A 12,308-nucleotide genomic window follows, 5' to 3' on the forward strand; every position below is an offset into this window, starting at 1 on the left:
CACATGGTCTCTCCTATCATTGCTATGCAGACGACACACAACTAATCTTCTCCTTTCCCCCTTCTGATGACCAGGTGGCGAATCGCATCTCTGCATGTCTGGCAGACATATCAGTGTGGATGACGGATCACCACCTCAAGCTGAACCTCGGCAAGACGGAGCTGCTCTTCCTCCCGGGGAAGGACTGCCCGTTCCATGATCTCGCCATCACGGTTGACAACTCCATTGTGTCCTCCTCCCAGAGCGCTAAGAACCTTGGTGTGATCCTGGACAACACCCTGTCGTTCTCAACCAATATCAAGGCGGTGGCCCGTTCCTGTAGGTTCATGCTCTACAACATCCGCAGAGTACGACCCTGCCTCACACAGGAAGCGACGCAGGTCCTAATCCAGGCACTTGTCATCTCCCGTCTGGATTACTGCAACTCGCTGTTGGCTGGGCTCCCTGCCTGTGCCATTAAACCCCTTCAACTCATCCAGAACGCCGCAGCCCGTCTGGTGTTCAACCTTCCCAAGTTCTCTCACGTCAACCCGCTCCTCCGTTCTCTCCACTGGCTTCCAGTTGAAGCTCGCATCCGCTACAAGACTATGGTGCTTGCCCACGGAGCTGTGAGGGGAACGGCACCTCAGTACCTCCAGGCTCTGATCAGGCCCTACACCCAAACAAGGGCACTGCGTTCATCCACCTCTGGCCTGCTCGCCTCCCTACCACTGAGGAAGTACAGCTCCCGCTCAGCCCAGTCAAAACTGTTCGCTGCTCTGGCCCCCCAATGGTGGAACAAACTCCCTCACGACGCCAGGACAGCGGAGTCAATCACCACCTTCCGGAGACACCTGAAACCCCACCTCTTTCAGGAATACCTAGGATAGGATAAGTATTCCCTCACACCCCCCCTTTAAGATTTAGATGCACTATTGTAAAGTGACTGTTCCACTGGATGTCATAAGGTGAATGCACCAATTTGTAAGTCGCTCTGGATAAGAGCGTCTGCTAAATGACTTAAATGTAAATGTAAATGTAAATGTTCTCTGTTTAGTGAGTCCTCCAGATCAGAGGCAGTAGGGATGACCAGGGATGTTCTCTGTTTAGTGAGTCCTCCAGATCAGAGGCAGTAGGGATGACCAGGGATGTTCTCTGTTTAGTGAGTCATCCAGATCAGAGGTAGTAGGGATGACCATGGCACTATAGGGAACAGGAAGCCATTCGGGATGCATATTAAGTGTTCTAGTCACGGCTAAATGAAGGCACTATAGGGAACAGGAAGCCATTTGGGATGCAGGCTAAGTGTTCTAGTTACGGCTAAATGTGGAATAAGTCAGTACTTCTGAAGGCACTATAGGGAACAGGAAGCCATTTGGGATTCAGACTAAGTGTTCTAGTTACGGCTAAATGTGGAAATAAAAATGTGATCACATGAATTATTTTATTTGAATAAAAGACTGTAGCCTTTTGTTACGTTATAAAATAGTTTATTACTCATTTAAGAAATGTTACATAGCAACCTTGAGTGTTACTCCAAACACTGTTGGAGCAAATATACAATCCATATTACCCCAAACATTTTGTTTTCATTCCCAACACACATCTGAAATATGGACTACCCATGGTGAGATTGTGTTGCTAGGGAACTATTCAATCAAAACTGGTCACCACATTTCCAAGGAAAGTCTAAAACAGACATTTTCATTTTGTTTCATGGGTTTATTGAAGTCTTGGATTGGATTGTTTGATTTATGGATTCCTTTTTGATGTATGGAAATCCAGTTACAGGTTTTGATTGAATATTGTCCTCCGTTATTTCCAAACCCAACCTTTTATGCTGGCAGCATTTTTTCAAAATGTTTTGCATAATTTCAGAAAAACAGTTTCAAATGATTGTCGTCTTCGCAGTCTTCATTAAAATGTCCAACAGATTCAGAGTACAAGGCGTCCTCTGGTTGAACCAGTCAGTAAGGACCAGTCAGTAAGAACCAATCAGTAAGGACTTGGTTTGTGTGCTTAACTAAGTGCTCCTCAAGTCTTAATGTGTTCTGGCTGAGTCTTTAATAACTGTGGCCAAGCTCCTGAAATATTTCCTCTGAGTTTACATAGATCACAATGAAATACCTGCAGAAAATAAAGTCCGTTTCTGACTCTGAAAGTAGTCCTTGATATTGCACCATATCCTCCTCCTCAACCCTCTTCCTCCTCCTCCTCCTCATCTTGGTCCTCCTCCTTTTCTCCTCCTCTCCCTCTCCCTCCTCCTCTCCCCCTCTTCCTCCTCCCGCCTCCTCCTCCTCCTCCCCCTCCTCCTCCTCTCGCCCTCCTCCTCCTCTCCCGCCTCCTCATCCTCCTCTCCCTCTCACTCCTCCCCCACATTCTCCTCCTCCTCTCCCGTCTCCTCCCCCTCTCCCTCGCCCTCTCCTCCTATTCTCCGACCTCCTCTCCCTCCTCCACTTCCTCCTCTCCTCTCCCCCTCCTCCTCCTCCTCCCCCGCCTCCTCCTCCTCTTCCTCTTCCTCCCCCTCTCTCTCCTGCTCCTCTCCCACCTCCTCCTCTCTCCCTCCTCTTCCTCCCCCACCTCCTCCTCTCTCCCTCCTCTTCCTCCCCCTCCTCCTCTCCCTCCTCTTCCTCCCCCTCTCTCCCACCTCCTCCTCCTCTCCCCTCCTCTTCCTCCCCCTCCTCCTCCTCTCCCCTCCTCTCCAACACCCAGTCAACAGTTACAGTAGCCAGTGAATATAACACAAAGTGTTGCAGCTAATAATCCTTTTTGTTTCTGTACAAGCACCTCTGCATTGGCCTAGACACAGTTAACCCAGTTGGCCCAGTTGACCCAGTTGGCCCAGTTAACCCAGTTAACCCAGTTGGCCCAGTTAACCCAGTTGGCCCAGTTACCCAGTTGGCCCAGTTATCCCAGTTAACCCAGTTGGCCCAGTTACCCAGTTAACCCAGTTGGCCCAGTTAACCCAGTTGGCCCATTTTCAGAAATATGTGCAAATGGTAAACTTGGAAAAATATTTAGCTGGTTCCCAGGTCTAAGAAACACTAGGGAGTAAACCTTGGTATCTGTTATCTAATTGCATCAGCTGGGATACCTGTGTCTGTAGGGAATGGTTAAGTTAGGATAGTTTGTAGGAACACAGTTGAAGTCAGAAGTTTACATACACTTAGGTTGGAGTCATTAAAACTTGTTTCTCAACCACTCTACACATTTCTTGTTTAACAAACTATAGTTTTGGCAAGTCGGTTCGGACATCTACTTTCTGCATAACACAAGTACATTTTTCCAACAATTGTTAACAGACAGATTATTTCATTTATAATTCACTGTATTACAATTCCAGTGGGTCAGAAGTTTACATACACTAAGTTGACTGTGCCTTTAAACAACTTGGACAATTCCAGAAAATGATGTCATGGCTTTAGAAGCTTCTGATAGGCTAATTGACGTCATTTGAGTCAATTGGAGGTGTATCTGTGGATGTATTTCAAGGCCTACCTTCAAACTCAGTGCCTCTTCACTTGACATCATGGGATGATCAAGAGAAATCAGCCAAGACCTCAGAAAAAAAATTGTAGACCTCCACAAGTCTGGTTCATCCTTGGGAGAAATTTCCAAACACCTGAAGGTACCATGTTCATCTGTACAAACAATAGTACGCAAGTATAAACACCATGGGACCACGCAGCCGTCATACCGCTCAGGAAGGAGATGCGTTCTGTCTCCTAGAGATTAACGTACTTTGGTGTGAAAAGTGCAAATCAATCCCAGATCAACAGCAAAGGACCTTGTGAAGATGCTGGAGGAAACAGGTGCAAAAGTATCTATATCCACAATAAAACAAATCCTATATCGACATAAGGAAGAAGGAAGAAGCCACTGCCCCAAAACCACCATAAAAAAATCCAGACTACGGTTTGCAACTGCGCATGGTGACAAAGATCGTACTTTTGGAGAAATGTCCTCTGGTCTGATGAAACAAAAATAGAACTGTTTGGCCATAATCACCATCGTTGTGGTTGGAGGAAAAAGGGGAGATTTGCAAGCCAAGGAACACCATCCCAACCGTGAAGCAGCATCACGTTGTGGGGGTGTTTTGCTGCAGGAGGGACTGGTGCACTTCACAAAATAGATGAAATCATGAGGATGGAAAATTATGTGGATATATTGAAGCAACATCTTAAGACATCAGTCAGGAAGTTAAAGCTTGGTCGCAAATGGGTCTTTCAAATGAACAATGACCCCAAACATACTTCCAAAGTTTTGGCAAAATGGCTTAAGGACAACAAAGTCAACATATTGGAGCGGCCATCATAAAGCCCTGAATAGAAATGTTGTGGGCAGGACTGAAAAGGTGGGTGCGAGCAAGGAGACCTACAAACCTGACTCAGTTACACCAGCTCTGTTAGGAGGAATGGGCCAAAATTCACCCAACTTTTTGTGGGAAGCCTGTGGAAGGCTACCCAAAACGTTTGACCCAAGTTTAAACAATTTAAAGGCAATGCTACCAAATACTCATTGAGTGTATATATACTTCTGACCCACTGGGAATGTGATGAAATAAATAAAAGGTTAAATAAATAATTCTCTCTACTATTATTCTGACATTTCACATTCTTAAAATAAAGTGGTGATTCTAACTGACCTAAGACAGGGAATTTTTACTAGGATTAAACGTCAGGAATTGTGAAAAACTGAGTTTAAATGTATTTGGCTAAGATGTATGTAAACTTCCGACTTGTCTGTAGGGAATGGTTGAGTTAGGATAGTTTGGTGTTGGGGTGGACAGAGGAGAGCTGTGAGGCTCTGAAGGGAGGGTTAGGGTTATATTAGTTTGGTGTTTGGTTTGACAGAGGAGAGCTGTGAGGCTCTGAAGGGAGGGTTAGGGTTATATTAGTTTGGTGTTTGGTTTGACAGAGGAGAGCTGTGAGGCTCTGAAGGGAGGGTTAGGGTTATGATAGTTTGGTGTTTGGTTTGACAGAGGAGAGCTGTGAGGCTCTGAAGGGAGGGTTAGGGTTATGATAGTTTGGTGTTTGGTTTGACAGAGGAGAGCTGTGAGGGGCTGATGTCTGGGTGTTGCTGTGTGTTGAGGGCAGACATGGAAGACATGGGGTGTAGACCATGATGCAACAGTTCCCCATACGAGGCTCCCATAGGGTGCCGGTACATGTGGGCGGGGCTGTGAGCCTGTCTTTGCATCATGAAGGAGTGGAAAGCGAAGGGCGGGACCAGAGGAGAGAGGCCGGCCTGGTTCTTCAGGTACTGTAGGGGATGGTACCCCAGGGGCCTGTGGGGGCCCAGGCCCTCACACATATCCTGGATCTGAGAGATGAAGGCCTCTGGGTAGAGGCCCCCGGGGAACAGGGGGGAGGAGTGGAAGGGGAACTTGTGTCCTTCCACGAAGGAGTTGATGTGTAGGTGGAGGCTGTGGGCCGGTGCTGGCTGGGGGTCGGCTGGTACCACCCCCTCCAGTGCTGGGGTCCTGACCTTCCACTCCGAGTGGCCCTCCCTGTCTCTGTCCCTGATTGTACAGGATGAGGAGGAAGAGGAGGAGTGCATGGGACTGACAGCTCTGATCTTCCTCTCTGGGGGCCCGTTCTCCCGCCCCTCCAGACTCCTCTTCAGTGGGCGCGCCGTGCACACGTTGTTCTGGGGTCTGGACGTATTCTTGGTGCCTAGACGTATTCTTGGTCTGTTTAGCTCCTCCATCTTGTGTCCCAGCCCCTGGTCCTCCCATCCTCCTCTCTGGCCATTCAGGGTCTTCCCCCTGGGGTTAGGCTGGGGGTCTGCAGGCTGTCTGGGGCTGGAGGACATGGTCATGGGGGGGACTCTACAGAACCTTCCAGTATCCTGGAGGGGCATGGGGGGGTGGGGGTTGTTGTGAAGGGAGGGGATGGCAGTGGAGGGGGTAGGTTTGTGAGGAGAGGACTTGGGAAGACTTAAGTCTGTGGGTTGGTCTTCTGAGCTTGTCTGTACGAGAGACGTCATGTCTCTTAGTGTGTGAGGGGTCAGGTTGGGGGTCAGGGGGTTTATACGGGCACAGTAGCCCCCCAGACCCATTGTGTCGGGGTGTTTAGAGGAGGGGAACCGCGGCCCTCCCGGGCCAGGCGCGGCCTCACAATCCCTGGGTAAGGCGGACTCCCTCTCCCTGCTGCTGATGAACTGGCTGACGTGTGTCTCTGTATGGTTGTACAAACTGTGGAGGTTCTGGGGGTGGAGGGGGTGGGAGAAGTCAGGCAGGAATCTGGTAATGTGGCCAGGTTGGGGCGTCTCAGGACTCCGTAGGTAAAGGTCACAGGGAAAGTTAGGATGGTGCTGGGTCAGGTCACAGGGAGAGTTAGGATGGTGCTGGGTCAGGTCACAGGGAGAGTTAGGATGGGGCTGGGTCAGGTCACAGGGAGAGTTAGGATGGGGCTGGGTCAGGTCACAGGGAGAGTTAGGATGGTGCTGGGTCAGGTCACAGGGAGAGTTAGGGTTGGGCTGGGTCAGGTCACAGGGAGAGTAGGGTTCCCCTGTTTTACACATGTTCCTGTTCAGGCCCTCCCTCTCCCTCCTCTCCCCTGTCTCGCAGAACAGCGGCTTGAAGCTCTGGGCATGCTGGATGACAGACGGACGTTTGACCACAGCTGTGTCTGTGCTGCAGGAACTCTGACAGCCTGCTATTGGCTGACTGGCCGACTCCTCTGCGTTGCCAATAGCCAGGCTTGTGTTGATGAGGGGTGGGGGCGGGCCAATGGAGTAGTGATTTCGCAGAGATGGCCCAGGGGCGGTTCCATTGACCTGAGAGAGCAGCTTCTTCTTGGCTAGATCAGACATGGTGCCAGAGTTGGTGCCAGGGTTGGTGCCAGGATGGTTGGTGCCTGGATGGTTGGTGCCAGGATGGTTGGTGCCAGGATGGTTGGTGCCTGGATGGTTGGTGCCTGGATGGTTGATGCCTGGATGGTTGGTGCCAGGGTTGGTGCCAGGGTTGGTGCCTGGATGGTTGGTGCCTGGATGGTTGGTGCCTGGATGGTTGATGCCAGGGTTGGTGCCTGGATGGTTGGTGCCAGGGTTGGTGCCTGGATGGTTGGTGCCTGGATGGTTGGTGCCTGGATGGTTGATGCCTGGATGGTTGGTGCCAGGGTTGGTGCCTGGATGGTTGGTGCCTGGATGGTTGGTGCCTGGATGGTTGGTGCCAGGGTTGGTGCCTGGATGGTTGATGCCAGGTCCAGGATGGGCTCTGCCTGGGTAGAGTATAGTAGAGTATCTGTAACAGGAGTGGTCCTGTCCAGGGAGCTGTGCTCTGTCGGTGGTGTCCTCTGGAGCCCTGGGGGACTGTACGGACCTCTGCCGAATGGGGAGCACCACCTCCACTATGGCCACCATGCCAGGGTTAGGGCCCTGGGGCTCCTCAGTCAACCCAGACTGGTCCAGCCTGGCTTGGGGACATGGGTTGGCATAGTCAGGCAGCTCCTTTTGGCATTGGTCCTGAGGGTGGGAGTGGTTTATTGGAGTGGGAGTGTCTACAGGGAAGAAGTGGAGTGTAGTGGTGTCTGAAGGTGGCTTCTCGTTGTTCTCCCAGGAAACTCCTTGGTGTAGAACCCTCTCCTTGATGCAGACCGCTACTGGCTCCTCCTCCTCCTCCTCCTCCTCACTGGTGCTCCTGCTCACCTCACCAGCCGGCAGGGACACCTCCTGCTTCACCTTGACTCCCTCCTCCTCCGGACTACTTTCCTTCTCCTCACACTCCTGCAACACAACAGACACAGAGGACAGTTAGGAACCAGAGTGACAACAGCCACAGAGGACAGTTAGGAACCAGAGTGACAACAGCCACAGAGGACAGTTAGGAACTAAACAGACAACAGCCACAGAGGACAGTTAGGAACTAAACAGACACAGAGGACAGTTAGGAACCAGACAGACAACAGACACAGAGGACAGTTAGGAACCAGACAGACAACAGACACAGAGGACAGTTAGGAACCAGATAGACAACAGACACAGAGGACAGTTAGGAACTAAACAGACACAGAAGACAGTTAGGAACTAAACAGACACAGAGGACAGTTAGGAACTAAACAGACACAGAGGACAGTTAGGAACTAAACAGACACAGAGGACAGTTAGGAACTAAACAGACAACAGACACAGAGGACAGTTAGGAACTAGACAGATAATAGACACAGAGGACAGTTAGGAACTAAACAGACACAGAGTACAGTTAGGAACTAAACAGACACAGAGTACAGTTAGGAACTAAACAGACACAGAGGACAGTTAGGAACCAGAGAGACAACAGACACAGAGGAAAGTTAGGGACCAGAGAGACAACAGACACAGAGGAAAGTTAGGAACCAGAGAGACAACAGCCACAGAGGACAGTTAGGGACCAGAGAGACAACAGCCACAGAGGACAGTTAGGAACTAAACAGACACAGAGGAAAGTTAGGAACCAGACAGACAATAGACACAGAGGAAAGTTAGGAACCAGACAGACAACAGACACAGAGGACAGTTAGGAACCAGACAGATAACAGACAGAGGACAGTTAGGAACCAGACAGACAACAGACACAGAGGACAGTTAGGAACCAGACAGACAACAGACACAGAGGACAGTTAGGAACCAGTTAGACAACAGACACAGAGGACAGTTAGGAACCAGATAGACAACAGACACAGAGGACAGTTAGGAACCAGACAGACAACAGACACAGAGGACAGTTAGGAACCAGTTAGACAACAGACACAGAGGACAGTTAGGAACCAGATAGACAACAGACACAGAAGACAGTTAGGAACTAAACAGACACAGAGGACAGTTAGGAACTAAACAGACACAGAGGACAGTTAGGAACTAAACAGACACAGAGGACAGTTAGGAACTAAACAGACACAGAGGACAGTTAGGAACTAAACAGACACAGAGGACAGTTAGGAACTAAACAGACACAGAGGACAGTTAGGAACTAAACAGACAACAGACACAGAGGACAGTTAGGAACTAAACAGACAACAGACACAGAGGACAGTTAGGAACTAAACAGACACAGAGGACAGTTAGGAACTAAACAGACAACAGAAAGAGGACAGACAAACAGACACAGAGGACAGTTAGGAACTAAACAGACAACAGACACAGAGGACAGTTAGGAACTAAACAGACACAGAGGACAGTTAGGAACTAAACAGACAACAGACACAGAGGACAGTTAGGAACTAAACAGACAACAGACACAGAGGACAGCTAGGAACTAAACAGACACAGAGGACAGTTAGGAACTAAACAGACAACAGACACAGAGGACAGTTAGGAACTAAACAGACACAGAGGACAGTTAGGAACTAAACAGACACAGAGGACAGTTAGGAACTAAACAGACACAGAGGACAGTTAGGAACTAAACAGACACAGAGGACAGTTAGGAACTAAACAGACACAGAGGACAGTTAGGAACCAGAAAGACAACAGACACAGAGGAAAGTTAGGAACCAGAGAGACAACAGACACAGAGGACAGTTAGGAACCAGACAGATAACAGACTGAGGACAGTTAGGAACCAGACAGATAACAGACAGAGGACAGTTAGGAACCAGACAGATAACAGACAGAGGACAGTTAGGAACCAGACAGACAACAGACACAGAGGACAGTTAGGAACCAGACAGATAAGACACAGAGGACAGTTAGGAACCAGAGTCCATTATAGAGGTAATATTAAGAGTTTACAGGGGGTTTACTGGCACACGGACAGTTAGAAACCAGACCACCAATACACACTACAGAGGTAGTACTGAATAACGTTTACATGCACAGTCCAATCCACCAGCCTCCCTCTTCTCCTCTCTAATGAACTGTTTCCATCAAATGGGGATTCATAATAATGGGGATTCATAATAAACCCCAGGAAGAGTAGCTGCTGCCTCGGCAGGAACTAATGGGATCCATAATAAACCCCAGGAAGAGTAGCTGCTGCCTTGGCAGGAACTAATGGGGATCCATAATAAACCCCAGGAAGAGTAGCTGCTGCCTCGGCAGGAACTAATGGGGATCCATAATAAACCCCAGGAAGAGTAGCTGCTGCCTCGGCAGGAACTAATGGGGATCCATAATAAACCCCAGGAAGAGTTGCTGCTGCCTCGGCAGGAACTAATGGGGATCCATAATAAACCCCAGGAAGAGTAGCTGCTGCCTCGGCAGGAACTAATGGGGATCCATAATAAACCCCAGGAAGAGTAGCTGATGCCTTGACAGGAACTAATGGGGATCCATAATAAACCCCAGGAAGAGTAGCTGCTGCCTTGGCAGGAACTAATGTGGATCCATAATAAACCCCAGGAAGAGTAGATGCTGCCTTGGCAGGAACTAATGGGGATCCATAATAAACCCCAGGAAGAGTAGCTGCTGCCTTGGCAGGAACTAATGGGGATCCATAATAAACACCAGGAAGAGTAGCTGCTGCTGAGCATTCCAGAGAATGAGGTAATGTTTCTGTTCTATACCGTAGCAGGGAGAGTAGCTGCTGACTTAGCAGGAACTAATGGAGATGCATAATAAACCCCAGGAAGAGTAGCTGCTGCCTCGGCAGGAACTAATGGGGATCCAAAATAAACCCCAGGAAGAGTAGCTGCTGCCTTAGCAGGAACTAATGGGGATCCATAATAAAACTAATGGGGATCCATAATAAAACTAATGGGGATCCATAATAAAACTAATGGGGATCCATAATAAAACTAATGGGGATCCATAATAAAACTAATGGGGATCCATAATAAAACTAATGGGGATCCATAATAAAACTAATGGGGATCCATAATAAAACTAATGGGGATCCATAATAAAACTAATGGGGATCCATAATAAAACTAATGGGGATCCATAATAAAACTAATGGGGATCCATAATAAAACTAATGGGGATCCATAATAAACTCCAGGAAGAGTAGCTGCTGCCTTAGCAGGAACTAATGGGGATCCATAATAAACCCCAGGAAGAGTAGCTGCTGCCTTAGCAGGAACTAATGGGGATCCATAATAAACCCCAGGAAGAGTAGCTGCTGCCTTAGCAGGAACTAATGGGGATCCATAATAAAACTAATGGGGATCCATAATAAAACTAATGGGGATCCATAATAAACTCCAGGAAGAGTAGCTGCTGCCTTAGCAGGAACTAATGGGGATCCATAATAAACCCCAGGAAGAGTAGCTGCTGCCTTAGCAGGAACTAATGGGGATCCATAATAAACCCCAGGAAGAGTAGCTGCTGCTGATCATTCCAGAGAATGAGGTAATGTTTCTGTTCTATACCGTAGCAGGGAGAGTAGCTGCTGCTGAGCATTCCAGAGAATGAGGTAATGTTTCTGTTCTATACCGTAGCAGGGAGAGTAGCTGCTGCTGATCATTCCAGAGAATGAGGTAATGTTTCTGTTCTATGTAGCAGGGTGAGATGGTTCCAGTTTGGAGTCAGAGGACCAGACACTGGTCTATACAATGAAAACTGTTGACACAGCAGATGCTGTCTGCTATGTATTATAGATACCTTTCATACAAATCTTAACCTTGTGACCCATTCTATGTATTATAGATACCTTTCATACAAATCTTAACCTCGTGACCCATTCTATGTATTATAGATACCTTTCATACAAATCTTAACCTTGTGACCCATTCTATGTATTATAGATACCTTTCATACAAATCTTAACCTTGTGACCCATTCTATGTATTATAGATACCTTTCATACAAATTTTAGCCTGGTGACCCATTCTATGTATTATAGATACCTTTCATACAAATCTTAACCTGGTGACCCATTCTATGTATTATAGATACCTTTCATACAAATCTTAACCTCGTGACCCATTCTATGTATTATAGATACCTTTCATACAAATCTTAACCTTGTGACCCATTCTATGTATTATAGATACCTTTCATACAAATCTTAACCTTGTGACCCATTCTATGTGTTATAGATACCTTTCATACAAATCTTAACTTTGTGACCCATTCTATGTATTATAGATACCTTTCATACAAATCTTAACCTCGTGACCCATTCTATGTATCGGTTGTTCGTCATATAGGCTGAGAGGGGTGTATCTCGGCTATAAAGGATCTTTGTACTTTTGTGTTGTCACTTTTCAATGGTTCATTAGAAATGGTGCATCATTGAAAGGGGTGTATTAGAAATGGTGCATCATTGAGAGGGGTGTATTAGAAATGGTGCATCATTGAAAGGGGTGTATTAGAAATGGTGCATCATTGAAAGGGGTGTATTAGAAATGGTGCATCATTGAAAGGGGTGTATTAGAAATGGTGCATCATTGAAAGGGGTGTATTAGAAA

The 12,308-nt window shown here is 47.8% G+C and overlaps 1 pseudogene; it reads right to left on the reverse strand.

Moving 5' to 3' along the window:
• Positions 1–4,596: 4,596 nt before the first annotated feature.
• Positions 4,597–12,308, reverse strand: part of LOC124022415 — a 32,398-nt pseudogene continuing 24,686 nt past the window's right edge.

This window comes from Oncorhynchus gorbuscha, unplaced genomic scaffold (genome assembly GCF_021184085.1).
Source record: "Oncorhynchus gorbuscha isolate QuinsamMale2020 ecotype Even-year unplaced genomic scaffold, OgorEven_v1.0 Un_scaffold_1374, whole genome shotgun sequence".
Classification (NCBI taxonomy): Eukaryota; Metazoa; Chordata; class Actinopteri; order Salmoniformes; family Salmonidae; genus Oncorhynchus; species Oncorhynchus gorbuscha.